The sequence below is a fragment of the Phascolarctos cinereus genome, unplaced genomic scaffold, assembly GCF_003287225.1.
Source record: "Phascolarctos cinereus isolate Bilbo 61053 unplaced genomic scaffold, phaCin_HiC Scaffold_726;HRSCAF=1367, whole genome shotgun sequence".
NCBI lineage: Eukaryota > Metazoa > Chordata > Mammalia > Diprotodontia > Phascolarctidae > Phascolarctos > Phascolarctos cinereus.
Window position 1 is genome coordinate 48467137 of NW_027556098.1, and position 14897 is coordinate 48482033.

The 14897-nt window shown below is 35.9% G+C and overlaps 1 protein-coding gene across 1 annotated transcript in view; it reads right to left on the bottom strand.

Moving 5' to 3' along the window:
- The window catches only part of KCNJ6 (potassium inwardly rectifying channel subfamily J member 6), a 211329-nt gene that overhangs the window by 3720 nt on the left and 192712 nt on the right, over positions 1–14897 (bottom strand). The window lies entirely within an intron of this gene.

Genomic DNA, 14897 nt, shown 5'->3' on the forward strand with positions numbered 1-14897 from the left:
CTATGATGCTGGGCCAAATGGAATATTTTTGTGAGAAAATTAATTGTTCATGTTTCCTCTAAAGGATGAACTTTATGATATTTTTCAGAAAAGTATATATATTAATAGCAAGTTAACATCATTTGCCACTGTGTGAGAATCATGAAAAGGAGAGTGGAGGGAAAGGGGAAAAAAGAAGGTACTTTTCATGCCTTAAATAAGGCTTGCCTTTTATAATAGTTTTTAAAAAATTAATAAAACATGACTATTTTTAAATTCATAAAATGTCAGTTTTGTTTTCATAAATAATAAGCTATCCATTAAGTGTTGAATTTAATTTCATTGTGGCCTGAGACAGAAATATGTCCTTTTGTACAAGTTATATTTGGGACTAATCTTTTAATTAAATGTGTTTTTAATTAGGAAAAATGACTTGTGGTATTTCAGAGGATTTAGATGTTAGAGATAATCTTGTCCAGCTCTCTTATTTTACAATGAGGAAATTGACCCAGTGAAGTTAAGTGATTTGACTCATGCATGCAGCTAGTAAGTAGCAGAGGCAGGATTTGAACTTGACCATTTTATTCTAAATCCTATTTTCTTTCAATTAACCAATTAGTATTTGTTTTAAAAAGCATCTTATATTAGGTCACATCCTGGTGCACATTACCTGGGTTTTGAGCGGGGTCTGTGACTCAAAATTAAATCACTAGGACGTGGAGTAGTTAGGATCATAAACTTCATGGAAATTATGTGATGTGTCTCCTGTCATGTACACAATTAGAACAAAAATGTCTCTTTGTTTATGAATAAGAAAAGGCTTTGCAGTGGTACTTAGTCCCTGGCACACCCTTACCCCATCAGGGCAGCTTCCTGCCTTCTTAGACCTTGCAGATTCTCCATGCTGGCTGTGTTTGCTACACTCAAGTATGGTCTCCATGGAGAAAAAGAGAGACAAGGGAAGGTCTTGGCTTTCAATTCAACTAAACTGCACCACCAACAGGGCAAGAGCCCCATGTCTGACAGCTGTAAAACTAAGTCAACCTATTATTTTGCAAACCCAGTGCTTGTTTTGGGTCAGTCATTTATAAAACTTTGTTATTTAACGTTAGAATGGCTGCCAGCCCATTACATTTGGCACTGTGAGGAGGAAGATAAAAATGATTTCCTAGTTCAAACAAGGACAACGGGAAGACAAGAAATTGATTCTCTGACTTCAGAGAGGGGAGATACTAGCACAAGTTCTTGTGGTGGCACAAGAACTGTGGGTAGTTTGGAGAAATGCCACCAATGGGATAATATGGGATACCTTGCCAAACCTCTGAGAGCAGTATAGAAGATGTAGAAAAAAAGAGAAAGGGAAGTGGAAATGGCAAGGCAGGGTCTCTAGGAGTGAGAAAAACTCCCTGCTTCTCTGAAACACGAGTTTAACCCCTTTAATCTTAGGAGAAATTCAAGCTGATGCTCTGTGTTTCTTGTAAGAGAGAAGTTTTCAATTTCATGTTTGTTCATTGTTGTGTGTAGTGAACATATGTTGTCAGCAATGCCTCTATTCTGCATCTGGTTTTCTGGAAAGACTTCCTTTTCTTGTGGTTTGGTCTGCCAAAGCAGAAGGGGTGGTGGAGTGAGAGTTTTTTTTGTTTCTAAACATTAATCTTCTCTTTGAAATCTAATTCTGACCAGTTTGCAGAGATAATGCAGAGATAAAAGATAGATAAAAGTTAAGGAAAGGGAAGCGCTCACCTTCCCCCACCAATGGAGATTTATGGCAGTAGAAAACTATGACACAGAGACAATCTAGTGATTCAGGAATAATTTTTCAAATGTAGATCTCCAAACTGGGAATGGAAATGAATTTTGACTGTTTTTATATGCTAAAATATCCTAGTGAGAATTTTTAAGGTGCACCTTTCTGGGATTGTTAAAAAGTAGAGATTTTATGGAATTTATATACAGTATACCTAGACTTCCCTCCTTTACTCTTCCCTGGAGAGTTAGGAATGTTTATTGCTTTATTGTGTCTTGGGAAGAGAGTGATTTACAATTCTGAGTTTGTTTTTTTGAACCACCTCTCACTTGGAAATTTAATATCCTAGCCCAGACCTAGACTTCAATCAGAGATTTGGGGAGTTCTGTTGCTCACAGATATTGCAAAGTTTATAACCCACTGTGGGTAAAAACTTAAGGTGTTCTTTGGGAAAAGGATGAAAGACTTTGGGAAGTCTCACTATCTGGGTGAAGTTCTGTGAGAACTTGTCAGCCCCTCTGAAATTTTGGCCTTGGATAGGTCATAAAGCCTTATTAATTCTGTGAAAGGAACAACATCAAAAATGTGTGTGAAAAGAAGGAAAGCCCTGGAGAATGTTTAACCTGGGAAACACATACTATAATAATTAAGAAACTGGCTTATCAATTTTTAAAAGGTTCGTCTGTTTTTTACTTACTCCTTCTGCTGGTTATAAAATGTTGAAAAATAGGGCAAACTAATGAAACAATAGGTGGTTACCTTCAGACCAGTAGGAAGATGATGAAGCTTTTTAAGTTTCTGAAAGACAATGACATTATATGTAAAGGACTGCATTCCCAGGCCTAGACTCTCTGCTTCAGCACACTGAGAAGGGAAGTAGCTCTGAAATCTGCTGAGGAAAGGAACTCAGTAGAGATCATATTTTTCCCAATATCCAGGATGAAGGATGAAAGTCCTAAATAATGAGTTCTGGAGTCTATTTCTGTAATAGCAGTTTTTGTAATTAGCTTTGTAGTTTGCTTTTTAGAATTTGTTTTGAATGTTGTATCCAGCAATGAACCCATTAAATATCATTTTGAACTAAATCAGAAGTTCAAGTTCTGGATTCCTAAGGATGGTTGGGATTATGGGATGGCTGCCTATTACCTCAGTAAAGGGGTGAGATGTAGTAGGCCAAAGACAGGACTGTGTATATTACCTGGTTTTAAGCAGACCCTGTGACCCAGAAAGAAGTTTAAGGGGGATGCCTTTGGGTTGTGGAGCAAATAGCATCATAGATCATTTTTGCAGTATGTTGCTGATCAATATTCCCTATCACATAGGCAATTATAAGAGAAGGGTTTCCTTGTTTTATATGTAATAGAAAGCTAATTGTCTTTTCTCAGTCCTCATTCTCTTCAACTTCTGTGTAGCTTTTGACACTGTGGATCTCCCTCTTCTCCTTGATATTCAGTTCTCTATGGGTTTTTTGAATACTACTCTCTCTTGGTTCTCCTCCTTCCTATCAGACTACTCTTTTCTTAGTTTTCTTTTCTGGATCCTCATTCTAGTTACTGCAAGCATATGCTACAAAATGTCAGAAGAAGAGCACTACCACCTGGGATAATCAGAAAAGGCCCCTTGAGAAAGTGTCATGTGGATTGAACATTGAAGGAATATAAGGGTTCCAAGTGGTGATTCCTGACATGGAATAGAGCTTGTCCAATGGCATAGAATTCAGAGATGAAATGTCTTTAAAGGGAACAACTGGAATATGTGTAATATTGGGGAAGGGATAGGTAATGTATAACCATCCCAGCTGGAACCCTATTGTGAAAGACTTTAAATACCTGAGGATTATTTATTTCATTCCTTCAGCAATAAGTAGCTAGTGAAGCTTCTTGAATAAAGTTGTGCTTTAAGCATATCAATTTGATGACTATGTGGAAGACCAATCAGACAGGGGAGACATAAATGGCAGAGAAACCCAATTAGGAGGGCCTATTGCAATAGACTGGGAGAGAGGTATTGATTTCTTGAGTTAAAGTGGCTATGGAATAGGTGGAGGGAGAATGGATACAGTAGATGTGGAAACTTAAAAACTTGGCAACTGATTTGATAGGACAGAAATGAGAAGGAAAAGCTGGGGATGTTTTCAGATTTCTGTGACTGGAAGAATGGAGATGCTATAAATAGTGCTTGGAAGAGATTAGGGAGAATCAATACAAGTTCGGCTCATGCTGAGTTTAGGATGCCTGGACAATATACTTGGGGAGATGTCTGGTAAGAATTTGGAGATGTGAGTCTGATACTCAGGGATTATATGAGAGCTGCTTGTATATATTTGGGATATGATTAAAACCCTGGGAACCAATGAAATCAGCTGGAAAGAGAAAAGCAGAGAGCATAGGAAAGCTGGGGATACACTCATTTATAAGGGAAGGAACATGGATGATCCTTCAAGGGTAACTGAGAAGGATCAGTCATACAGATGGGAGTACAGCTCAAACAAAAAGCCCAGGAAAGGACGGTCAACAGTGTTAAATGTTGAAATATCAAGAAGAATATGGCTAAGAAAAGGCCATTTAAATTGATAATCATTGGTGGAGAATAGTTTCAGGCAAGTGATTGACATGGAAGACAAATTGAAGCCCAAGAATAATTGGGTAGGAGGTGACAAAGTGGTAGCAGTGATTGTCACAGCATTTTCTAGGAGTCTGTGAAAGGGATGAAAGTAATAAAACAATAGCTTGAGGGGATGGTAAGGTTTTTAAAGATGGGGGAGATCTATTTAAGCTTCTAGGCATCAGGAAAGAAGCCAGTAAATAGAAAGGTTGAAAATTAGGAAGAGAGATGTGTTTAAAGAAGCGAGTTCCCAGAGGAAACAAAAACACTGGATTATTCTTTGGATCTACTTTTCCAGTTTCAAATCCACCAAATTCTCTAGCTCCAACATTTCTATGTTATTTACGAAGAATAGCACAAGACAAAAGTCAAGATGACTGACTGTGGCATGGGATGCAGTGGATGACCTTGGCATCTTTGATATCTGACCAACCTTTAAGCACTCTATAGAACCTGTTTTAGCTGCCTTCAGGGCTGTTGGAACAAATTGTTCTCATCCACCCATTCTGCCAGGGGAAATCTTCATATGCCTGGGGTAGACACCCCACCAACTCACCAGTGGGTTTGAGACCTGTCAATTACCCTCAATCTGGTTTAGCCTGTCTGCCGAGATAGTTTACCAGGATGTGGCCACTGTACATGCCCCAGATTGTTGGAGCCACAGATGACATTTGAGTGCCAGGTAGACCCAAAGGTAGATGAACAGCCCAGAAAAGGGCTTAGCAAGCTCTCATACCAGAGGTGCTATCTTCCTTGAATACCCCATACACCCCTATCTTTGAAAAAGGGAAAAGAAAGGAAAAATTATTTTTTACAAAGTCAGGTCCTCAGAGAGCTTTTAAAAGATTCTTCCTCTGATCTATAGATAGCTTTATCCATATCACATACACCTGAATATAGAAAGAACAAATGATATGTGAAAGCTGAAACTCTCCAAACTTTCAGATGAGTTATAAGTAGCTTAATTTGGTGTTCCTCCTATGCCTCTGAGGTTTATAAGGTTACAAACTAACTGGAAGACCAATGGTTTGTGGTAGAACCAGGAGTAAAAGACAAATTTTCTAACTTCCAGATCAGCATTTTTCTCATTATAGCAGGTACCTATGTGAGTTTGCTCAGGAACACCTAGATTTTTTTTCTCCTTTAAGATCTCCCCTTCCATAATTTTTTCTATGGTTATCCCCCAAATTTGTCATTCTGTGACATTATCCTTTCATTTTACCTGCAGACTAAGTGACTTTGAAAGTTTCTTCTGGCACAAAAATCTATGATGCTCTGGCTCTCATAAACTTCTACATCAACAACATAATGATGATAATATTGACATGATTATAGGGGAAGGGGTATACTAAATATGCGGTTCTGAAATCCACATAAAATAAATGTTTGTTGTTGTTTGTTGTTGTTCAGTCTTGTCCAACTCTTCATGATCCCATTTGGGTTTCCTTGGAGAAGATACTGGAGTAGTTTGCCATTTCCTTTGACAGCTCATTTTGCAGATGAGGAAACTGAGGCAAACAGGATTAACTGGACTTGTCCACAGTCACACAGCTAGCAAGTATTTGATGCTGGATTTGAACACAAGTCTTTCTTATTCCAGGTCTGGCACTTTATCTGCTGTGTCACCTAGCTGCCCCTAAAAATGAATATTTACTAACACTTTTAACAGAAGACTTATTTTTCTGAACTTTTAAGAAATGATTGATAAAGATATCTGTGATTGCATAAGAATTATTTAGTTGGAGGTTTATTGTAAGTCTTTATGTGTGTATCTTTGTGAGTAAGGAATCATTAGAAAAGAAGAAAGACTTATGCTTTATCTGTTAATCTTAGCAGATAAAACATACTTTGTCAAGTGAAAATTTGAGAACAAATTACCAATTAATTACTCCTTTATCTGAAAAATCCCTTTTTATTTATTTATTTTTTACAAAATGCCCTTAATCCTAATCCATTTGTGATAGAAGAGAGGAAATCGGGGCAGCTAGATAGCTGATAAAGGTAACACCATACTAGAGTGTAAAGTCATCTATAAAGTCTTATAAAGAAGGATGAATGACACTTATGAACAGTTTTATCCAAGGGGAAACAAATAGAGAGTAAAACCAGTTTAAAGAAAGCTTATCAAAATATCCAACTAAGCAGGGACATTCCAAGGACATTCAAGGGTAAAAATTTTAAAAGTCCTGGAAAAAAAGAAAAAAAAAGATTTGCAAAAAAACATTTTTACAAACTATTTCCCCCCACTCCCCATCAAGGATAATGGAACCACTATACTTGGAATATAACATCACAATCTCTGATGTGCTTATAGATGAGGTAGAAATGGCATAGAGAATAAAAATGTGAAAAGCAGTCAAATTGGGTCAAATATATATAGAGTGGTCATCTGTGCCAGAGACAAAATAAATGTGAAAGCACTGAGGGCTGATTCAAGGTAAAGAGAGGGAAGATATAAAAGGCATGGGAAAAATTTATTTTTTGATCTTGTTAATGCCTAAAAATGTTTGACCAAGAGAACATTAAAATCTACCAACCTATATACCTGCTCTTCCATCTATACAAAATCTTTTTGAGGGTCATCTATAAACCAAAGACTGTATAAGAGAAAGATAAGATGGTCTGATCATGTAGTGAAAGTAAGAGATTATATGAGTGGCAGGCTCCTCTAGTATCCTTGCAATTTCAGGAAATAGAGAAGATGGCCTGCATCATGTTGGGTGGACCTGCCACCCCCCCCCCCCAAACCCCCAGTGAACTTTCAGAAGGATATTAATAAGTATTTCACAGGATGAGCAGGCATTGCAATCAGCGTTGTTGGAGAGAATTTGTAAATTGTGGTCACAGAACCATTTGAATATTTGAGTATTCTTTTGCTTAAGTGAATGAACTTTTTTTTTTTACTGGAAATGGTAGGAAAAAAATGACTAATGTAAATTAAGAGATAGAGAGTACCTAGTTGCCCTTGATGAATTTAAGACACTTGTCCCATATGTCCCATCCTTGGATTCTGAAATACCTGACATTTAATTGTTCAAACAGTCAGTGATATTTGAAACATCATCAGAGATGTGAAAGTTTTTACAATATTGAAGAAGTGCAAATGTCCCAATTTGTTTTAAAGGAAGAAAACATTCTGCAAACTGTAATACAATAAACTTGATTTTGATTCCTGGGAAAATTTTAGAATGGATCATTAAAGAAATGGTTAGTGGACATCTAGAAGGTGAAGCAGAGATCACAAAGATCCAGTGTTAATTCATCAATAACAGGTCATTCCAGATTAACTTTCTTTCCTTTTTTTTACAAGATTACTAAAGTGATAGATAAAGAAGATGCTATGGATATAATTTACCTACGTTTTAGTGAAGTTTTTGATAAAGTATTTCATACTATTCTTGAAGAGAAGATGGAAATATATAGACCAGACAATAGTATAATTAGATTTAGAATGAAATGGATGGCTGGACTCATGGATTATAAGGATCATGGATTTAGATCTGGATGGGACCTTAGAGGTTATTGATTCTAATCCTCTCATTTTACAGATAAGGAAACTGAGGCTGATAGAGATTAAGTGACCTGCCTAGGATCACACAACTTGTATCTGTGGTAGGATTTGTATTCCAATCTTCAGTCAGTCAGTAGCTGGTTAACTTAAGTTAACCACCACTTGTTAAGCACTTATTATGTGTCAGGAACTGTTGGGGATACAAAGAAAGGAAAAAAAAGAATATCTGCTCCCAAGGAACTCACAGTCTAAAGGTGATGACAATATGCAAGCATCTATATACAAACAAAATATATAAAGAACAAATTGGGGATGTAGTCTCCAAAAGAAGGTACTAGGAGGACTACAAAAGGCTTCTTGCAAAAGGTGAGATTTTGCCTGAGAACTGAAGGAATACAGGGAAGCCAAGAGGCAGAGATGAGAGAGAAAGAGCTTTTTAGGCCTGGGCAGTCAATGAAAATAGTTAGAGTCAGGAGATGGAGTGTTATGTGTAAGGAACAGCAAGGAAGCCATCTGTCACTGGATCACAGAATACATAGAGGGGAATAAGGTACAAGAAGACTAGAAAGGTCAGAAGGGCTTCCTGACTCCAAGTCCAGAAATATACCACCTGTCTTCCTACGTCTTCATAGTTCATGTGGTAGAAAGTGTCCAGTGGGATACTCCAGAGTTCTGTGATTGATCCTGTGATGTTTAAATTTTTTTTATCAATGACTTGGATAAAGACATGCTCATCAAATTTGTAGATAACAAAAATTTCAAGGGATTACTAACAAGCTAGATCATAAAGTCAGGATCCAAAAAGATCCTGACAGTCCAAGGCAGTGGTGTTAAACTCAAGTGGAAATAGGGCCACTAAACCATACATAAAGACCCCTGCTGGCAACATATTGACTTAGAAAATCACATTTTTACATTATCTATGTTCTATTGGATTTTTATTTTGTTAAATATTTCCCAACTATGTTTTAATCTGGTTGGGCTACACTTGGGAGTGTTGCCAGCTTTGGTCCTTGGACTGTGGGTTTGACACTCCTGGTCTAGAGCATTGGGTGAATGTAATAAGATGCAATTAAATAGGGATTGATATAAAGACTGTCCCTTGGGTACACACAAAATCAACTTTGCAAGTAAAAGCTAGAGGAAGCTTGGTTAGAGAGCACTTTGTCTAAAAAAAATTCCAGAATGTATCTGAACTAAATAAAATAAAGTAACAAAGTAAATATTTTTGGAAGGACCTTGTGTGTACTCAAAAAGTACTGCCTATGAATGTTTTTTAAAAATTAATTGTTACTTATTATTAACCAACTCTTATTGTAACATGTAAAACAATAGTGTCATGCTCTAAACTGTAAGCAATGGAACTTTCTGTGTGGGATTGAACTGTAATTTAATTTGCTTTGTTTTGAATTCAAGTATAACTGTTTTTCTCAAGTCATTATTCTACCATTCAAGGGAAATGTTAAAATTTCAGAGAAATGCCTTCTGGAAACCACTTCTAGTGAATGTTAATGACTGGGAAGGTTGAAAAGATGGCCTTACAAAGGTAATGACAGGATACGTTTGACTCAGTTTTCACATTGTGCTGTTTCCTTTCTGGACAAGAATTTTTCCCATCTAGTTGATTCTGAGCCTGGGTAGGTACACTGTGAATAATGTACAACTCTATTGTATGTTGGCTGTTCCAAAAGGCATTTATGACCTCTATCTGAAATAAACAGAGCTAAGGGAACTTTGTCCTGGTATACCTATGGTAGATCAGTCTGTGACTTTAAACTTACATCTAAAGAAAGAGTCTTGATTTAGTTATGGCAGTGTTCTTTTCATAGCAACTTTCTCTGGCTGGGTCAGGGGAACTGCAAATGTTTTATAAAGGACCTTTTTGTTATAAATAGCAAGCATTGCTGACTTGGCATACTGGGGTGGAAGTGTGAAAGTCCCTGTTGCTTTGCTTTTACTCTTCTAAATTTGTGACCATTTTTTCTCAATTTCTTATTCTGGGTGACTATGGAGAGTCAGTTCTTAGACTTTCTCAATTTCCTTGCTCATTGACTTAATAATTATGTATTAATGTATAAAGTTAGATCTGTAAAATATTACATCTTTTCTGTATGATGTGAAGATGAGATTTTATATATATATATATGCACATGTGTATGTGTGTGTCTATATCTATATCAATCCTCAAAAGGGGATAGGATAAAGATGTGATGGGATGTAAAGATAAAGTTGTAAGAAGTTTTACTTTTAATGGAGTAGTAAACTTCTCTTTGGGAAAAGCAACATGATTAGATTGCTCCTATCCGAGAGCTAGGAAATAGGTGATTAGCTTTTAAATGTTTCTGTTCAATTGATTCATTATGCCTGTGAAAAATAATGAAAAAGCCCAACTAATGATGATGATTGTAGATGATATATCTTACATTTTGCCTTGGATGTAATAGGGAACTACTAAATTTCTCTGAGGTCAATTTGACTATGCACAGATAGATGTCTATCCATACAGATGCCTAAACACATAGACTTTGGTTGTTTTAGTAATATATCTTTAATATGTTTTAGTAGGTTTTAGATTTTTATAGTACCTATCTTTCAATGTGTTTTATTGATCATTGATAAAGTCTCAGGTTGGATTGAGGCTCTTACATGGAGAATTGGTTTTAATTGTCAAGAAACTTTTTAATTACTATGATTGGATATATATACATTTAGAAAACAGAAGGAAAATACCAGGATGACTAGAAATGGGACCCCTCATCAAATCACACAATAGGTCTTTATCTTAACAAATTTCATTTTAGGAAAAAGGTTTGTCTCAATTTGTTGAAGTTCATACATTAAATAGACTGGTTGTTCATAGCATTTCAATATGTGCAAGATGGTTAAATAGATGTTAAAAAATTGAGGTCTGTAGTGTGGTCTAATTGCTTGGTTAAAAGGCCAGTTTTCAAATTAGAACAATATTAGAGAGTTACTAATTATAATACTATGCCTTATTTTTTTTTAAAGAACTAAAGCTTTAAATCATTAAAAACTTTGATTTTGTGAGCTGTTCTTGAATGATAGATTTTTTCTCTTTGCAGTCTCTCACTGTGATAATATCAAGAGATAAAGATTTATTTTGCCAAGTCTGATTCTTCCTCTAGCATATGGATAACATTATTCATCTTTCATCTCATGTACAGGGTTCATAGACAGAACAAGCAGGATGCAAAGATGGAAATTTTCAAAACTTTTAGATAAACTCTAGGTAGCCTAATCTGATGTTCTTCATATAGGTATACTATTTATGAGGTCAACTCTATAAGGTTTGAACTGGCTTACATCACATGAACTAATTACTGGAAGACAAATGTGATTAAAAGGTAGTATTGAATTATACTAACCTGCTGTTGCTAACAGGTTTAAGTGGCATTACTTAGGGAACCTCTACAAGTGACCTGAAACCTTGGAAAGAGATCTACTGGGAGGAACACCTTTCTAAATAGGAATGAGGCCTATTTTAGGTATTGTTAACAATAATGTCACGATTAAGGATGTTGATTCAGATATGCATGTCATGAACTTTTATTAAGGCATTTGGAGAGGAGGTCAATAGGATGTACATGCATATGGTCAAAATGCACATCTATTATGTGTATCTATGACCACAAGCAGGAAATGCCGTACGAGAATCTTAGTATTGCCATTTGCTTGAGACCATGAGTCACATCACTAGGTAGAACTTGGAGTTCAAGTAATTAATTAGTTAGTGATAGATGAATTTCTGGTTTAGTTTTATTACCCCATTTACTTAAGCTGTGACATCAACTCTAGTCCTAGTGCTATTTGGGTAGTTCCTGTTCTGTCTGTCTGCAAATTCCAGTTAAATCTCCTAGTATTTGCTGATTGGTTTATTTTATTTTACCTGATATAGCTCTTCCCCTTTTGGTATCAGTTCTTTGATGTGTAAATCTTTGCCTTCCCCTTTGCCCTCTATAAAATTCCAATATAGCCATACTGCTGATATAACTAAGGACTATTTAAAGTTGCTGAAAATGTTATTTGGGGCCCTTTGGTTTTTGTGTGCCATAAGATTGTGCTCTTGAATATGTAATAAATAGGTTATTAAAATGTTTTTGCAAATTCATAAGTATGATTGACAACAGTACCTAAACCAGTCAATGAATCCTTGGACAATTTTTTGTTAATTATCTATCATCTATCTATTTATCTATCTATCATGTTTTAAGGTTTATAAAATATTTTCCTCAAAATGCTACTGTGAAGTATATAGTTCAAGTATTTATGTATGTATTTATTTATTGGCAGGGGTAAATGTAGGGGTGGAGAGAGATGTAGATCTGTGATTTCACCTACCCATTCAGAACAATAGGTTGTTTGTTCCTTTAAGTCTTACAGAGTTGTTTGGGGGCCCGGAGAGTTTAGGTGATTTATCTGGGGTTGCTCAGTCAGTATATGCCAGAAACAGGACTTGATTCTGGGTCTTGTTGATTCTCTATGCACAATACCATGCTGCAGATATGATTATTTCTACTTTATAGATGAATAAACTAAGGCACAGAGGAATTTAGCAACCTTCCTAAGGTCATTCAACTAGTAAATGGCAAAGCTGGGCATTGAATTCAGGTCTTCTTAACTTCAAATCCAGTACTCTTTCCATTATACTATGTCCCTTCCTTATATTTACTGAATAGAACCTACTTTATTTAGCTTATAATGATCTCTTATTTAGTTTATGTAATCTCCAGGAAACATGAAATAAATAGATGATCTCTCTTGTAAAATTAACATTTATAGTCAATAACAATTGCCCCATAGAAAACTGGAAAAGAGTATGGCAGAAACTAGGCATAGACCCAAATCTCACACCATATACCAAAATAAAGTCAAAATGGGTTCATGACTTAGACATAAAGGCTGATACCATAAGTAAACTGGGAGAACAAGGAATAGTTTACCTATCAGATCTATGGAGAACAGAAGAATTCATGACCAAACAGGAGATAGAGAACATTATGAAAAGCAAAATGGATCATTTTGATTACATTAAATTGAAATGGTTTTGCACAAACAAAGCCAATGCAACTAAGATTAGAAGGAAGGTAGAAAATTGGGAAAGAATTTTTACAACCAGTCTCTCTGATAAAGGCCTCATTTCTAAAATATATAGAGAATTAAGACAAATTTATAAGAACACAAGCCATTCCCCAATTGATAAATGGTGAAAGGATATGAACAGACAGTTCTAAGATGAAGAAATTAAAGCCATCTATAGTCATATGAAAAAATGCTCTAAATCGTTATTGATTAGAGAAATGCAAATCAAAACAACTCTGAGGTACCACATCACACCTATTAGATTGGCCAACATGACAAAACAGGAAAATGATAAATGTTGGAGAAGATGTGGGAAAATTGGAACACTAATACATTGTTGGTGGAGTTGTGAAATGATTCAACCATTTTGGAGAACAGTTTGGAACTATGCCCAAAGGGCTACAAAAATGTGCATACCCTTTGATTCAGCAATAGCACTTCTAGGGCTATATCCCAAAGAGATCAAACAAATGGGAAAAGGACCCACATGTACAAAAATATTCATAGCATCTCTTTTTGTGGTGGCAAAGAATTGGAAATTGAGAGGATGCCCATCAATTGGGGAATGGCTGAGCAAGTTGTGGTATATGAATGTAATGGAATACTATTGTGCTAGGAGAAATGATGAACAGACTGACTTCAGAAAAACCTGGAAAGATTTATGTGGTCTGATGCTGAGTGAAGTGAGCAGAGCCAAGAGGACTTTGTACACAATAACAGCCACGTTATGTGATAACTAAGATTGTTAAACTGAACCCTTCTCAGCATTACGAGGATCTAAGACATCTCCAGAGGCCTTGGGATGGAAAATGCTGTCCACATCCAAAGAAAGAACTATGGAAGTCGAATCGCTATCACTTATTTTTACCTTCTGTTGAGTTCTGTTTCATCCTTCTGATGGTTCCTCCTATTGTTTTTAATTTTTACTTACAACTTCACTAATGTGAAAATATGTTTAATGGGTATGTAAATGTAAAGCCTATATCAGATTATGCACTGTCTTGGGGAGGGTTGGGGGGAGGAAGGGGGAGAAAAATTTTCAACTCGAAAGTATATGGAAGGGATTCTTGATAAATCAAAATAAATTAATAAAAAAATAACAATTGCCCCATATATTGGATGTTTTGTTATTAGCAGATTTAAAAAAAATTGAATAACAACACTTAGACTTAGATTGTATATCTCTTAATTCAATCACTGGGTTTATTCTTTGTACATTTAACATAAGATTCATAGATGTATGAAAAGATTTAAATTACAGATGAAGAAATTTAAGTCCACTGGGTCAAGTGATTTACCCAAGGTAACACAAATCCTCTTCCTGACCCCCCACCTTTTTAAAAAGGGGATTAGTGGTCAATCAGGAAGAGTAAGATGTGAAGATTTCCTAAGAGATAGCTTGAATATATTTAAAGGAACATATGATAAAACTGTGGGAAATATCTGGAGAGGAGTGAAGCCTGGAGATTTTTCATTGCTTTGTTATGGCTTTGATTCAGCCTGGGTCAAATGTAATTATTTTGAATTATTCTAATATGTTAGAAAAGATTTAAACAAACTATTGAAAACTATGTGACAGTGATCTATTGTTTCCAGTCCTGCTTGTAAACCAGTATTGGGTGATGTGTGTCACTCAGTCAGCAGCTTTTGTATTACCTGCTATCTGTCATATACCAGGTCACCCCCTACTTGTTAAACATCTCCTATAGGTAATTGAGGAAGAGCTGAAATGCAATGGCTAATCACCCTTTTGCTGATGTGGACCTATCCAAATTGCCTTTATCTCCTTATGAAAGTTATCAATAAAAGCTGGCTCCATCTTGAATCCTTTGCTGATCTCTAGTAATCGTCCTGCCAACATGTTGCTACCTTGAAATTTTTAAAAAATAAATTGTTTTCCCCAAGTTTTGCCTCATTAATCAAGGCAAAAACCTGAACAAAGAATTTTCCTTTTAA